Raw genomic sequence first — 15,818 nt, forward strand, 5'->3', positions numbered from 1 at the left:
CACTTGAAGACTTGGGAGAGATGGGCTACACATCCATCCTGTCTGCCATCATTCTATGCCTCTGCCAGGTTCTTTTGAACAGCCAGCCATTGTGGGAACTCTCTCAAGAACTAACAAAGCAAGAAATCACTTATTACTGTGAGGATGGTGCCAAGTCATTCATGAGGAAGCCACCCCCATGATCCAAACACATTCCATTAGGCTCCACCTCCAACCCTGGGAACCATATTTCAACATGAGACTTGGCAGGGCCAAACAAATCATATCCAAACCACAGCACTGATTAAAGGAGGTGAGTGGAAGTATATGTTAGGAATACATACAAGGCCCTCCCTGGGTCCACAAGGCCTAAAGATGTCAAAGCATCATAAAACAAAACACATGATTAATACAGAAGGTGAATCCACTGAGCTGAATTTGGGTACTCTATGGAGGCCCAAAGAGAGATCTTATACTGACTTATAAAAGCAACATGGATTCCTTGGTGGCATATCCCAGAAAGAGCAAGTGGAGAGGAGGAAAGGGAAACATGCATGTTTGGCTTCTGCTACTGCCAGACTCTCTCTTTAGTTTTTATGTGTAGGTCTGTCTATTGTTTGTAACCACCTGTGAGCAAAGTATGCTTTCCTCCATTTAAAATCTAAAGAAAACTGAGTCTAGAAAGTTTAATTAGCTTTGCATGTTATAGGAGGAGCCAGCATACTGCAGTCTCAGAGTGTGTAAAGCCCCAGGGTAGCTGGCATCCTATAAAATGCTCTTGGTGTTTCTCCTTCAAGATGAAAAATCGTAACTGCTGGAAACTTTTATAATAAATATATACATCTGTGATGTCCTATGTGGTGATTCCTGCATTGTGGCAGCCTTTAGGAAAAAAAAACCCAAACAAAACAAAAACAGAAATTTGTGTCTGGTCTGGCCAAGTGTTCATGCAAAGCCAGTCCTGCTTGATGCTGTGCTTAGGATGAAGTCCCTTGAAGTGGTGGAAACACAAGCATGGGAGTCACCAGTCTGAGGGAGGTCAGGGTGTGGGTTTGTGCTCAGGCCTCTGTTTAGAAATCCATTGAGGAGGGTCGTCATTAGAGTTGTGGCACAGAGATCTATATCCTGAGGGGAAGACTCGCAGATTATAAACATCGTCCCCAAAATGCAAATGTGTCCAAGTGATACTGGGAATTCGATTGCTATGCTAATTTATGCAAGTAATTTTCATCTATCTTCAAATTCTATTTAAATTCATATATCTACTCCAATTGAAACAAGGTAGTGATTGTTTTAATAATTGTTTTTCCCTTAAGAATAATAATCAAGATAATATTAAGTACTGTCATCAATGGGTAGGACCAAGAATTCTTATATGTTGGTAGCAGGAGTGTGAAAGCACACAGTCACTTTGAGAAACATTTTAGCATTATCTAGCCAAGTTGAAATTCTGCATATCCTATGTTAATTCTACTTTTAGGTATGTACCCAACAAAAAAGCATACATTGTGCAATAGCTACATAGATATGAGTATTCATAGCAGCATTTTTATGATACCCCAAACTAGAAACAACCCAAATGCCCATCAACAGTGAAAAGTATCTTTGCTATGTTAATATAACAGAATCTACACACAACAATAATGTGAATCATTTTCACAAATATAATATTGGGTAAGTGGTACCAGATACAGAATTATACATACCTTATTTCTTTCATATAAATACAAAGAAAATGTAAAATAAAACTATTGTTTCAGAGATACATATATTATTGTAAAATTACACAGCAAAGCAATGAAGACATTAATGAAAGAATAGTGGTCACCTTCAGGAATTAGGATAGTAGGTATCTGAGAAAAAGGTACATGGTGAATTCAAGAATGCTGGCAATGCCCTAGAGAGCTCTTGACACTGGTGGTAATCTACAGGTATGCATTTATATATGCATATTTATATTTATATGAAATTCATATTTTGTATATCTGTAATATGTCACAGGGATAAAGGAAGATGGTGAGAAAACATATTTTTGATAATACATTTGAAATTTTGAATGAATTAACAAATATTCAAAAATCTAATTTATAAAACTTGACTCAAGAAGATACTGAAATTGTGACTAGACCTATAACCTTTAAAATAAATATTTTTTTAAATCCTCAAGGAATTAATAGCAAAAATAAAATATTCTAGGCTCACTAAACATTAAAGAACAAAATAATATCACTCTTAAACAATCCTATACAAAGCCTTCTAAGGAACATATAAAAAAAGAAGCTCTTCCCAATTTTTGTCACATGGTAAGAATTATTTTGATAGTAAATATGACAATGGACATATAAAGAATAATAAGCCAATAAGATATCAACCCATTCATTAATATAGATGGAAAATCCTCAAGAAATTACCAAACTAAATTTAGCAACCTATAAAAAAGTAATATACCAATACCAATGTTGGTCGATCATTAAAAAGTAAATTAGCATAATCTACTATATTAACAGAATAAAGAGCCAAATCGTATCATTATCTCAATACATGCAGTATGAAGTTGTCTGATAAAACTCAATTTGTATTCATAATAAAACTTATGATAAACTTTCCAGATACCTAAGAATAGAAAGGAACTTTCTTAACCCAATGAAGGATATCTTTGAAAATATAATAAGCATCCTACTAAATGGTGAAATATTGGAATCTCTCCTTTTGAGATTGAGAAATAGTTCCCCTTCATAATTCTATTGAAGTCCTCAATTCACTCAAAAAGACAATAAGGAAAGTGTAAATAATGAAAGCATAAGGATAATAAATGAGAAACAAATCTGTCACTACTCACAAGTGATTTGATTATGAACTAGAACAGAAGAATAAATTGTACATAAATCATTACACTAAAGTATGGCTCCTGGATGATATGCATGTGTATATATGTATACATATATATGATTTGCAAAAAAACAGTAACTATAAAGCACACATTTGTGTAAGCACAACCTAGTGTACAGAACATAACTTTACGTAATTTATATACCATTGACATTTCCTTTCTTGAACATATTCCACTCCTTAAAATCTAAATGTACTCCTTTCTGGATGAAATGATGTCTTTCTCATCAACTTGAATGGAACTGGAGGCCATTATCCCAGGTGAAGTAATGCACGAATGGAAAACCAAATACCACATGTTCTCACTTTTAAGTTGGAGTTAAACTATGGGTATGTAGGAGCACCCTGCATGGTACAATGGACATTAGAGACTCAGAAGGGTGAGGGGAGTGAAGGAAAAAGATTACCTATTGGGTGCAATGTACACTATTCATGGGGGTGGGGTGGTGGGTACACTAAACACAGACATCACCACTAGTACTTCTAAAGTTGTCAAAATATGTTTTTAACTTTTCTTTTTATTTATTTTACATTCAGAAGTTGCAATAAGTACTATTAATAGAAAATACATAACAAAGGATTACTAACAAGTAAAAAAAAGTGTAAATGCTGGAGAAACTTGCCTCTTTACCATATTTATAGACTTTTGCTTAGTACCTACTCCTTTGGAAATTAATTATGTGAAATTTATACAAGCATTAAAATTTCCATATCATTCTGAGTAGTGGAGCACTTCCATTCTTTACTGTCTATAACCACAGTTGAAACTCATTTGGTTTCTGAAGGCAGAACTTATAAGCAACAGAAATGGTCACTCTAAGATACTGTTGACATATTGTTCTGGTCCATCATTTAAAGCTGTGTCTGTTGAGCAAATGTCTTCATGCTTTTTTTCTCCTCTTTGCTCTGATCTTTCTGCAGCTTCAAAATTATGTTTGGGATTTCTTCTCTTTTTGTTCTCATTCTTAGAGGAGGAAAACATTTTTCAAAATCCATGGTTCAAAACTGAGAATTGGATTTTCACAAATCCTCTCTACATATTGCAATACACATACCATAGTCACTGAAGTTGCTTTGCCGGAGTACTTTTGGATGGCTGCCCTGCATAACATCTTTGAAAAACTTTCTTTGCTTCCTTTTTTAACTTCTCACTCCACTTCTAAGTACTCCTTAATATTTTGGCAACATTTGACTGAATAGGGCCTCTGTGTGAATTCATAATTTGGATGCAGGGTTGTTTTCTAGATATCAGGCTTTAAATGTCACTGTCCACTTTTCTGAATTGCAATTGTCTTCGGCAAGGAATCCATCATCCTGGTTGTCCTGATCTTTTGAGAAGCTAATAAGTGCAATTTCAAGCATTTTATCATCTTCAGGTGATTTATAACCATAATTTAGTCTGCTTTTGCTTAAGCCATCTGTATGGGGCAAAGGACTTAAACATTCATTCTGTAGGACATTCTTACTTTTAGTCCTATCTGAAACTTCCTGGCATGCAGATTCTCCAATATTTGATTCTTAATTTTCACTTGTGGGATGATTTTTTTTACACTCCACTCCACCCCACTTATATTTCTCTAAAAACAAGGGTCACTTTCTTCCTGTCCAGCATTAGACTCAATTACAACTATGCAGTGCTTTTTGTTTAGCATGTTCTTCATTACAGGCTTGACAGAAGAGTTTTGTGAACAACTGTTCACTTCACTGGCTGATGGAGAAGAAATTCAAGTGTCCTCTACAGTTGAACATTTTTATATGACTGAATTTTCATGGTAAGTTGGTAAGGGGGATTAGGTTCCCCTTTGGTTTTTTCCAAAGCAGGGAAACAAACAATAGCCAAAAATCAGTGTACAGCTTCATTAATGGGTTCAAAAATAAAATTTGTCTTAAAAGTATCCTACATGCTGGATTCATGTTTTTACTCTCCCGGGTCAATTTTGCTGTATGGACAGATTATTTGTTTCCTGATTCCTCCTTTCTCTCTGAGTAAGAGGTTAACTGAAAAAAGAAACTCATATATGAATGTGGTCAGCAGCTTCTTTCTTCAGTTTTTCAAGCATTAAATATTTTCAAATAATAATCTATAATAACATCCTTTAAAAATTCTCATTAATTTAGACAGTGAAGGTAACTCGTTAGAAATGAGATATTTCCCTTAGCTGGAGGTAGTGGATATTTATACTATCAACTTTTCTACCAGGCCAGTGAAGATGGTGTGACTTTCTTTAATTTATTCTTCATTATCGGCATACTTTTTTTCTTTTTTTTGGCCGGGGCTAGGTTTGAACCCGCCACCTCCGGCATATGGGACCGGCGCCCTACTCCTTGAGCCACAGGCACCGCCCTTATTCTTCATTATCAAAAAACTGAAATTCCTGTTTGTTACTAAGTTGTATTTTAGATTCAGAACTGAAGGTTTAATTTTGTTTTCTTTTTGCACACAATTTCCTTTGATACTTCGTACTTTATAGAATCTTGTACAAGTAAAAAGTCTGCTACTGGCTTTCTCAAAGTGAATTTACACACAAAATAATTGGAAACATCATTTTTTTATACCAATGTCATTAATTATATTATCAAATACTATATTTAAAAGAGGTTCAAGGCTATTTTGAAACATTAAAATTATATATTGTTAATTCTTCCCAGCCATGAGCATGGAATGTTCTTCTACCTGTTAACATCTTCTGCTCTTTCTTTTCTCACTGTTTCCTAGTTCTCTTTATAGAGATCCTTCACATCTTTTGTTAGATATATTCCCAGGTATTTCATTTTCTTTACAGCTACTGTAAAGGGTATCGCATCTTTAATTTGATTCTCAGTTTGACTGTTATTGGCATATATATGATCCAACTTTTATGTTTCTGGTTAGTTTTGCCAAAGGTTTATTGATTTACCCAAAATGATCTACAGATTTAATGAACTGTCCCATCAAAGCACTAACATCATACTTTGCAGAACTTGAAAAAATAGTATTTAATTTTGTATGGAACCAGGAAAAAATAACACAAATACCTATACTATTTTAAGAAATAAAAACAAATCTGGAGGCATCAGGTTACCAGACTTCAGGTTATACTACAAGTCTGTGATGATCAAAATAGCATGGTACTGGCACAAAAATAGAGATATAGATCTACGGAATAGAATAGAGAACCCAGAGATGAACCCAGCCACATATTGCCATCTTGTCTTTTAAAAACCAAACAAAATCAAACACTGGGGGGGAAAGTCCCTATTTAATAAATAGTGCTGGCAGAACAGGTTAGCCACATGCACTAGACTGAAATTGAACCCAGAACTCTCACCACATAAAATATTTAAATTTAAGAAGTGAAAAAAGAAAAATTCTAGAACAGAATGTGGGGAAAACATTCGACAAAACTAGCCTGGGAGAAGATTTTATGAAGAAAATTCTCTTGGCAATTTCAGAAACACCAAGCATAAATAATTGGAACATGACCAGGATAAAAATCTTCTGCAAAGCTAACAGTACCACAACTAAACCAAAAAGACAGCCTTGAGAAATGGTTGATAACTAGAATCTATAGAGTGCTCAAATTACTCAACAAGAGCAAGCAACCCCATTTAAAAGTGGGCAAGAGACTTGAACAGAAACTAGTCTGAAGATGACAGATTAAAGGCTAACAAACACACGAAAATATGCTTATCATCCCTAATCATCAGAGAAATGCAAATTAAAACCACTCTGAGATATCACCTAACCCCAGTAAGAATAGACCACATCACAAATTTCTAAAACTGCAGGTGCTGATGCGGATGTGGAGAAAAAGGAACACCTTTGCACTGCTGGTGAGATTGTAAACTAATACAACCTCTATGGAAATCAGTATGGAGAATATTTAAAGAACTAAAAGTGTATCTTCCATTTGATCCTACAATCCCATTACGAAGTATCTGCCCAGAAGAAAAAATTCCTTTCACCACAAGGACATTTGAACTGGAATGTCTTCTGCAGTTCAGTTCACAATTGCCAAGATGTGGAAGCAGCCCAAGTGACCATCAACCTGTTAATGGATTAACAAACTGTGGCATATGTATACTACAGAGTACTATTTAGCCATAAGAAAAGATGGAAACTTTATCCCTTTTATTGTGTTTACACGGATGCAGTTGACACACATTCTTCTTAGTAAAGTATCATGAGAATGGAAAAATAAGCATTTAATGTACTCAATACTAACATGGAACCAATATATAAACAACTACACACACACAAGAAAGAAAACGTTAAGTATAGTCTAGTGAGGTATAGGGGCAAGGAGAGAGAGGGGAGAGGAGGTAAGGGGAGGAGCAAGGTGGGAGGGTAAATGACTAGATCTTACCTAATGTGCACAATGTGAGGATGTTCAGCATGCCCCTTGTGAAGGGTTCAATTATATCTTGAATTTCACCTCATAAATGAAAACCATGTAACCTGAACATTTATATCCTCATATCAATCTGAAATTTAAAAAATATTATCTATTGTTCTTTCAAATATTCAGCATTCCACTTTCTGTGGGGTTTGCCTCATTTGTTAACTTCTTTATTCCTTTACAATCATTCCAAACTTTATCCTCCTTCTTCATTTGTAGCTGCATGTTCACCTTTTGATAAACTACTAGGTATGACCTGAAGAAATGCTACTGGTAATTTTTGGACATTACACCATTCAAACTTATTCAGAACAGAGGTATGTAAAGCAATTTTATGGGATCATGTTCTGGTTTGTCTAGCTTGGGTATGGATTAGATTGTCTACTAGTTTCATATTATTATTGAGTACATTGGATATTTGCTTTTCCATTTTGTGCTACTTTACAGAGAAGAATGTGTTACAACGCCATCTAGGTTAAGAAAAAAGATGTAACGTCTCCATCTTTTTATGGCTGAATAGTATTCCGTGGTATGCATATACCACAGTTTGTTAATCCATTCTTTTTTTTTTTTTTTTTTTCAGTTTCTGGCCAGGGCTGGGTTTGAACCCTCCACCTCTGGCATATGGCACCGGCTCCTTACTCCTTAGAGCCACAGGCACCTCCCTGTTAATCCATTCTTGAATTGATGGGCATTAAGATTGCTTCCACTTCTTGGCGATTGCAAATTGAGCTGCAATAAACAATCTAGTGAAAATGTCCTTGTGATAAAATGATTTTGTTCTTTTGAGTAGATGCCTAGTAGTGGGATTGTGGGGTCAAATGGGAGGTATAATTTGAGTTCTTTAAGGATTCTCCACACTTCTTTCCAAAGAGGCTGTATTAGTTTGTAGTCCCACAAACACTAAGAAAGTGTTTTCTGCTCTCCAGCATCTACAACTTTTGGGATTTTGTGATATGGACTAATTTTAGTGGGGTTAAGTGATGTCTCAGGGTGTTTTTGATTTGCATTTATCTGATGATTAGGGACAATAAGCAGTTTTTCATATGTTTGTTAGCCATTTATCTGTCTTCCATAGAGAAGGTTCTGTTCATGTCTCTTGCCAAGTGCCGTCGGCCTGGGTAGAGTGCTGTGGCATCACAACTCACAGCAACCTCCAACTCCTGGATTTAAGCAATTCTCTTGCCTCAGCCTCCCAAGTAGCTGAGACTACAGGCACCCGCCACAATGCCCACCTATTTTTTGGTTGTGGTTGTCATTGTTGGGCAGGCCTGGGCTGGATTCGAACCCACCAGTTCTGGTGTATGTGGCTGGTGCCTTAACTTTTTGAGTTACAGGCGCCAAGCCCTTTGTCAGATTCTTTTTTTTTTTTTTTTTTTTTTAGAGACAGAGTCTCACTGTACCGCCCTCTGGTAGAGTGCCACGGCGTCACACGGCTCACAGCAAACTCTAACTCTTGGGCTTCCGCGATTCTCTTGCCTCAGCCTCCTGAGCAGCTGGGACTACAGGCGCCCGCCACAATGCCCGGCTATTTCTGAAGGCTGTCCATTTGATTTGATTGTTGTGTGCTAAATTGTGCTGAAATATTTCAGTTCAATTTGTCCCATTTTTTACTTTTTATTGTTGTTGCAATTGCATGGAAGTCTTCTTCATAAAATCTTTTCCTAGGCTGACATCTTCAAGAGTTTTTCCCACACTTTCTGCTACCAACATCATACTTTGAGGATTTGGAAAAAATAGTTCTTCATTTTGTATGGAACTAGAGAAAAAACCTCGCATAGCCAAGGCTTAGTAATAAAAACAAAGCCAGAGGCATCATCCTACCAGACTTCAGGCTATATTACAAGAACATAGTGATCAAAACAGCTTGTTATTGGCACAAAAAGGAAGACATAGACATTTGGAACTAAATAGATAATGAAGAGATGAAACTAGTCTCTTACAGTCATCTGATCTTCAATAAACCAGACAAAAGCATAAACTGAGGAAAAGAGTTCTTGTTCAATAAATGGTGCTGGAGGAAATGGATAACTACACGTAAAAGACTGAAACTAGACCTGAACCTTTCACCAGTTACAAAATTTGATTAGAAATGGATAAAAGAAATATAATTTTTAAAATTTTCTTTTTATTTACATTGTCTTTAGAAGTTGTACTTTTAAGTACTATTAACAGAAACTATGTAACAAAAGTTTCCTAACAAGTGAATAAAATTATAAGTCCTGGATAAACTAGTCTCATTAACCAGTCTCATTAACATGTTTACAGATTTACATAATACCTACTTCTTTGGAAATGAATTATATGACATTTATACAACATTAAAATTTCCAAGTAACTGAGTAGTGAGCATTTCAGTTCTTTACTGTCGATATCCACAGATAAAAGTCATGTATTTCTGAAGGCAGAACTGATAAGCAACAGAAATGGTCAATCTGAGATACTGTTGACATATTGTTCTGTTCCTTCACCTAAAGATGCGTCTGTTGAGTAAATGTGTTCATGCTTTTTATTCCTCTTTACTCTGATCTTTCTGCAGCTTCAGAATTACATTTGGCATTTTTTTTTCTCTTTTTGTTCTCATTCTTAGAGGAGGAAACCATTTTTCCAAATTTATGGATAGTTCAAAATTGAGAATTGGATTCTCATAAAAGCTCACTACAAACTGCAATACATATACACCACAGTCACTGAAGTTGCCTTGTTGGGGTACTTTCGGATGAGAGCCCTTCATAACATCTTTGGAAAAATGTCTTTTGCTTCCTGTTTAATTTTCTAAATACTCTCTTAATATTCTGGGAACATTTGACGAGAAGGGCCTCTGATTGAGTCCGTAAATAAGATACAGTGTTGTTTACAGATAGGAGGATTTAAATGCCACTGCCTAATTTCTGAATTGCACTTGTCTTTGGCAAGCAATCAATCATCACTGCTATCATCCTGGTTGTCTTGATCTTCCAAGAAATTGTTGTGTTCATCTTCAAGCATTTTGCCATCTTCATTATCCTAGTTTAGTCTGCTTTTGCTTAAGCCATCTGTATGGGGCAAAGGACTTAAACATTCATTCTGTAGGCCATTCTCACTTTTATTAGCATCAGCAACTTTTTGGTATGCAGATCCTCTTATATCTGATTCTTCATTTTCACTCGTGGGATGATTTGGGGTTTGGGGGGTTTGTTTTGTTTTGTTTATACTCCACTCCAGCCCACTTATGTTTCTCTCTTTTTTTTTTTTTTTTGTAGAGACAGAGTCTCACTTTACTGCCCTCGGTAGAGTACCGTGGCGTCACATGGCTCACAGCAACCTCCAGCTCTTGGGCTTATGTGATTCTCTTACCTCAGCCTCCCGAACAGCTGGGACTACAGGCGCACGCCACAACGCCCGGCTATTTTTTTGTTGTTGCAGTTTGGCCGGGGCTGGGTTTGAACCCACTACCCTCGGCATATGGGGCCGGCGCCCTACTCACTGAGCCACAGGCGCCGCGCATGTTTCTCTAAAAATAAGGGTCACTTTCTTCCTGTCCAGCATTAGACTCAATTACAGCTATGCGCTGCTTTTTGTTTGGCATGCTCTTTATTACAGGCTTCACAGAAGAATTTTGTGAACAGCCATTCACTTCACTGGCTGATGGAGAAGAAATACAAGTGTCCTCTACAGTTGAACATTTTGTATGGCTGAATTTTCATGGTAATGAGGATTAGGTATACACTTTGATTTTCCCAAGCCACAGAAACAAACAACAGCCAAAAAACAGTATGCAGCTTCATTATGCAGTGCAAAAAAATAAATCTGTCTAAAAAATATCTACATGCAGAAAAAAATTAAAAATATATATCTACATGCTGGCACCATGTTTTTAATCCCCCATGTCAGTTTTGCTGTATGGACAGATTAACTGTTTTATGATTTTTCCTCTCTCTCTGATTAAGATGTTTACAGCTAAATATATGAGTTCAGTCAGCTTCTTATTTCTTCAATTCTTCAAGCCTCAAGTGTTTCAAATAATAATCTATAATGCCATCATTTAAAAAGTCTCCTTAATTTAGGCCGGGCAGGTCCTCATTTGTAATGGAGCTGTTTTCCTTAGCTGGAGGTGATAGATACAATACCACATTTTCTACCTGGTCAATGAACATGATGTGGCTTTCTCCAATTTCTTCTTCATCATCAAAAAATTGGAATTCCTCTTTTTCTAAGTTGTATTTTACATTCAAAGAATGCAGTTTTAATTTAGTTTCCTTTTAGCACACAACCTCCTTTGATGCGCTTTTCATAGGTTTTTGTATAGACAAGTCTGCTATTGGCTTCTTCAGGAACATTTTTATAAGTAAATTAGAAATGTTATTCTTTAACCTAATTACAGTAATAATACTTTCAAGTACTACATTGCTTGAGGATCAAGACCATTATGAAAAATTAAAATTACATATTGTTCTTCCAAATATTCATCCTTTCCACATTCTGTGAGGTTTTCCTCATTTGTTAAATTCTTTATTCCTTTACAATCATTCCAAACTTTATCCTCCTTATTCATTTGCAGCTGTATGCTCAGCTTTTGATGAACTGCTGTTATTGCCTAAAAAAACACTACTGGTAATTTTTGGACATTACACCATTCGTATTTAGTTAGATCAGTGGTATGTAAAGTAATCTGTACAGGATCACATTCTGGTTTGTCTAGCTTCATAATAAACAAAAAATTACAGGCTCTATTAATAGCCAGAAAAGTGTTCTTACTCATACATTTCGACAGTTTAAAATGACACTGCCATAGTAACTTCAGCAGCTTAAAGATAAAAGATCAAGTAAAGTTTCTTGAGAAAACACTTTGTGACATTTTAGAGATGTATTGATAATATAATTGCCAGACTGGTCTTTCATTTTTGCTTTTCTTGGCAACGTAACTGTATTTAACTCTCAGTCAGCTGGAGTGCTCCTTAGTTCATGCTCTACTTTGCAGGTATTTTCATTTAGTGTTGCTCCTAGTTTTCCAGTAGATGGTGCTGGGGAAGAACAAGCCGTATCTAAGGTTGAGGAGATATACTCTCTCTTCTGTTAGGTCTGTCAGCTTCAACATCATCATCACTGGACAAAATGACTGGTTCATTTTGGTCTGATAGGCTTGATTTCTTTTAAGTTTCTGATTTTGGGTATTTTTGCTCCTGGTAAAATGACCTTTCCATCGGTCTATAAATAATTGTGTCTGCTATCATCACAATTTACAATACTATCAACCGTCTCCACACTGTTGCCATAAAACGTCTTAGTTGTTATTTCTGTGTTGTGTGACTTCTGTCCTCCAGAATTCTGATGAGCTGACAGTCTTAATGATGGTCCAGTAGAATCATTCAAAGTTGTAGGTCACGTGCAATTCCTTAGGAAAAAGAATACTACAACTATGGCATTTGCTCTGATTTTCCTTTTTCTTCCATGTTTTGGGAAACATTCATGCTGTTCAGAAATTCTAAACAAGTTAAATTGTTTTTTGAAGCAGGAGACGGAGGAAGAGTAGGCTGATACGTAGCACAGTGCCGTTCCTATCGTACTTTCCTAGTAATTTCAGGCTCCACGTCTGATTCAGACTCTCTGTTCTCTTCATTGTATGTTCATTCAACACTTAAGGCCAACTTAACCTCACAGGGTTAATTTCAACTTTTTGGACATGAAGTGGACATTCTTTCCTCTGGGCTTGGTCTCTAACTGTGCATGAGCATGCTGAAAACGTCTACCATGAACTACAGTTCCAGAACACAATGATGCATTTTGTGTATTTGCACTCAATTTCTTGTTGTTGCTCAATACCTTAAGGCCATTTGGGTGGCCTTTCAAAGTTTTAAAACTTTGCATCGTGTTTCTTCTTATGTATGTCTTCAAGATGAAATCACCAAAAGTAGTAGCAACAATTTCAGATCCATGATGTATACTTTTTCCTTTTGTGATGTGAGAATCTGATTCACCCCATTTTCATCTTCATCTCCTACACGTTCCTCATGATCAAAGGTCCAATTATTTTTAAAACCTCCATCTCTGCCGGGCATGGTGACTCATGACTGTAATCCTAGAGTTGTACCCAGATGAAAGTGGAATTATAGAGAATTATGCCAGCACACTGAGTCCAACTGAGTTTTAGGATCCTTAATTTAGCCAGGACCGAGAGGGGATTCATACCCAAAGCATTCTTGGCCCAGAGAAGAAGAGGAGCAGGGTTTTTAACTTGCACTTTTAAGGGAGGGAGGGGTTTTCTAAAAGCCAAGTGGTTAGAGACTTGCAAGATTAGAGTGGGGGGGGTAGTGGGCACAAAGGGCCTTTTAAATCATATACAAGATGGACTCAATCAGTACAAAATGGCTTCAAACTAGCACTCTGGGAGGCTGAGACAGGTGGATTATCTGAGCTCACAGGTTCAAGACCAGCCTGAGCCACAGTGAGACCCCGTCTCTAAAAATAGCCAGACGTTGTAGAAGGTGCCTGTAGTCCCAGCTACTTGGGAGGCTGAGGCAAGAGAATCACTTGAGCCAAAGAGTTTGAGGTTGCTGTGAGCTCTGATGCTATGGCACTCTACCAAGGGCAACAAAGTGAGACCGCCTCAAAATAAATAAATAAATAATAAAATAAAATAAAACCTCTATGTCTTTTAGATTCTGATCTATCCAAAGATTCCAGAAAAGTAATTCCCCAGCACTGCCTCTGCTGTGCTGACTGCCATCTTCCTCCTCCCATGCTAACTCTTCCTACCCCTAGTCCATACCGCTGTCTTCCTTGCAGCAGAGATGAAAGGCCATATCCCAGGAAGGTAGCCGCCTCAGTGTTGCAGGCATTGGAGTCACACCTCAGGCAGGGTGTATTCCTATGTCCAGATCAGTCTACACAAAAGCAGGCCAATCACACCTGGGTCTGGGAGCCAGTGAGGCCTGGGGCCTGGGCTTCACCTCAAGCCTTTCCAGGGCAAGAGTATCAGCCAAGACAGGTGAAGGTGATTCCCGATTCCCAGACCTGGTTGCTCCCCATCCACTGCCGTCCCCATCCACCGCCCATCCAGGCAGCCTGAGAGCCGTTGGCCCTAGGAGAGAAAGATGAAGTGAGCACAGAAACACACATGTGTTAGTCCCAGATGGGAAAAGACTGCACCACTGTGCAGGACCAGCAAGGTCTCCCTGACCATCCAGCACCCCCCCTGGGATCCTTGCTCTTTCTTCAGCTGCTACCACTTTTGAGACTGTTTATGTAGACAGGAATGGGTCTCCTCTGGCACCTGGAATAGGTGACTGCAGCAGCTCCAGCTGCCACTGATGCCGCTCCCTAAATATAAACTAAAAAATGTACACACACACACACGCAATTTGTTTATTTTAAATTTGCACATTGCACATGAACTTTATGGCCACCCTGAATCAATCAACCTATCTATCCATCCATCTGTCTATATCTATATATATCGGAATGCATCAGGTAAATGCCATTGCAATACTTTTAGGAGGGGAAATGGGTGTTGAACAATGTTGGGCAACTTTTTTAAAACAGATTCTTTTTTTGTTTTGTTTTTGACTTTTCTCTTAGTTCTCATATTGCTTGGCCTCTAGGATTTTTCCCCCAGTGGTATAAAACAGAGAGCATTCATTTACTTACTAGTCTGTGGTTTATCTGGGTCATTCTGTTGATTTGGACTGAATGTTCTTATTTATTTTTTCAATTTTTGATTAATATGAGTGCACAAAGGATTAAGTTACAATGTTTGCATTTGTTACGGAAGGTCCCTGTTGCAGTTGTGTCCCACACCCAGGAGGTGTGCCATTTTGTGCCTTACATTGTGTCCATTAGGTGGGAGCACACCTATCCCTATTTCCCCAGCCTCCTTCCCTCTCTCCCCCCTCTCCCTAACTTGAATTGAACTTTTCTCTTATGTGGGCATGTATTAGTTTGTCTACTGACTTCATATTAGTATTGAGTACATTGGATACTTGATTTTCCATTTTTGTGGTACTTTACTAACTAGAGTGTTCTCTAAATCCCTCCGGATTAATATAAAAGATATAAAGCCTCCCTCTTTTTGTTATGGCTGAATAGTATTCAAAGGTATATATATACCAGTTTACTAATCTCTTCATGGGTTGATGGGCACCTGAGTTCATTCCATCTCTTGGCGATTGTAACATGACTGGTGATAAACAATCTAGTGGAAATGTCCTTATGATAAAATGACTTTTTTTTTCTTCTGGGGAGATCCCTAGTAATGGGATCGTGGGAGCAAATGGAAAGTCTATTTTGAGGTCTTGGAGGTTTCTCTATACTTCTTTCCAAAGAAGGTATGTGAGTTTGCAATCCCACCAACAGCGTAAAAGTGTTCCCTTCTTTCCACATCATTGTCAGCATCTGCAGCTTTGGGACTTTGTGATATGGGCTCACGAGGGTTAGGTAATATCTCGAGGGCGTTTTAATCTGCTTTTCTCTGATGATTAGGGACAATGAGCATATTTTCATATGTTTGTTGGTCATTAATGTGTCTTCAGAGAAGGTTCTGTGCATGTCTATTGCCCAGTTATTGATGGGATTGTTCACTTTTTATTTGTTGAT

The 15,818-nt window shown here is 37.4% G+C and overlaps 2 pseudogenes; both read right to left on the minus strand.

The window, feature by feature from the left end:
* Positions 1 to 3,679: 3,679 nt before the first annotated feature.
* Positions 3,680 to 9,196, minus strand: LOC128576819 (sentrin-specific protease 6-like; annotated as a pseudogene).
* Positions 9,197 to 9,677: 481 nt separating this feature from the next.
* On the minus strand, positions 9,678 to 13,967 carry LOC128576820 (sentrin-specific protease 6-like; annotated as a pseudogene).
* Between the last annotated feature and the right edge of the window lie 1,851 nt (positions 13,968 to 15,818).

The sequence above is a fragment of the Nycticebus coucang genome, chromosome X (assembly GCF_027406575.1).
Source record: "Nycticebus coucang isolate mNycCou1 chromosome X, mNycCou1.pri, whole genome shotgun sequence".
NCBI lineage: Eukaryota > Metazoa > Chordata > Mammalia > Primates > Lorisidae > Nycticebus > Nycticebus coucang.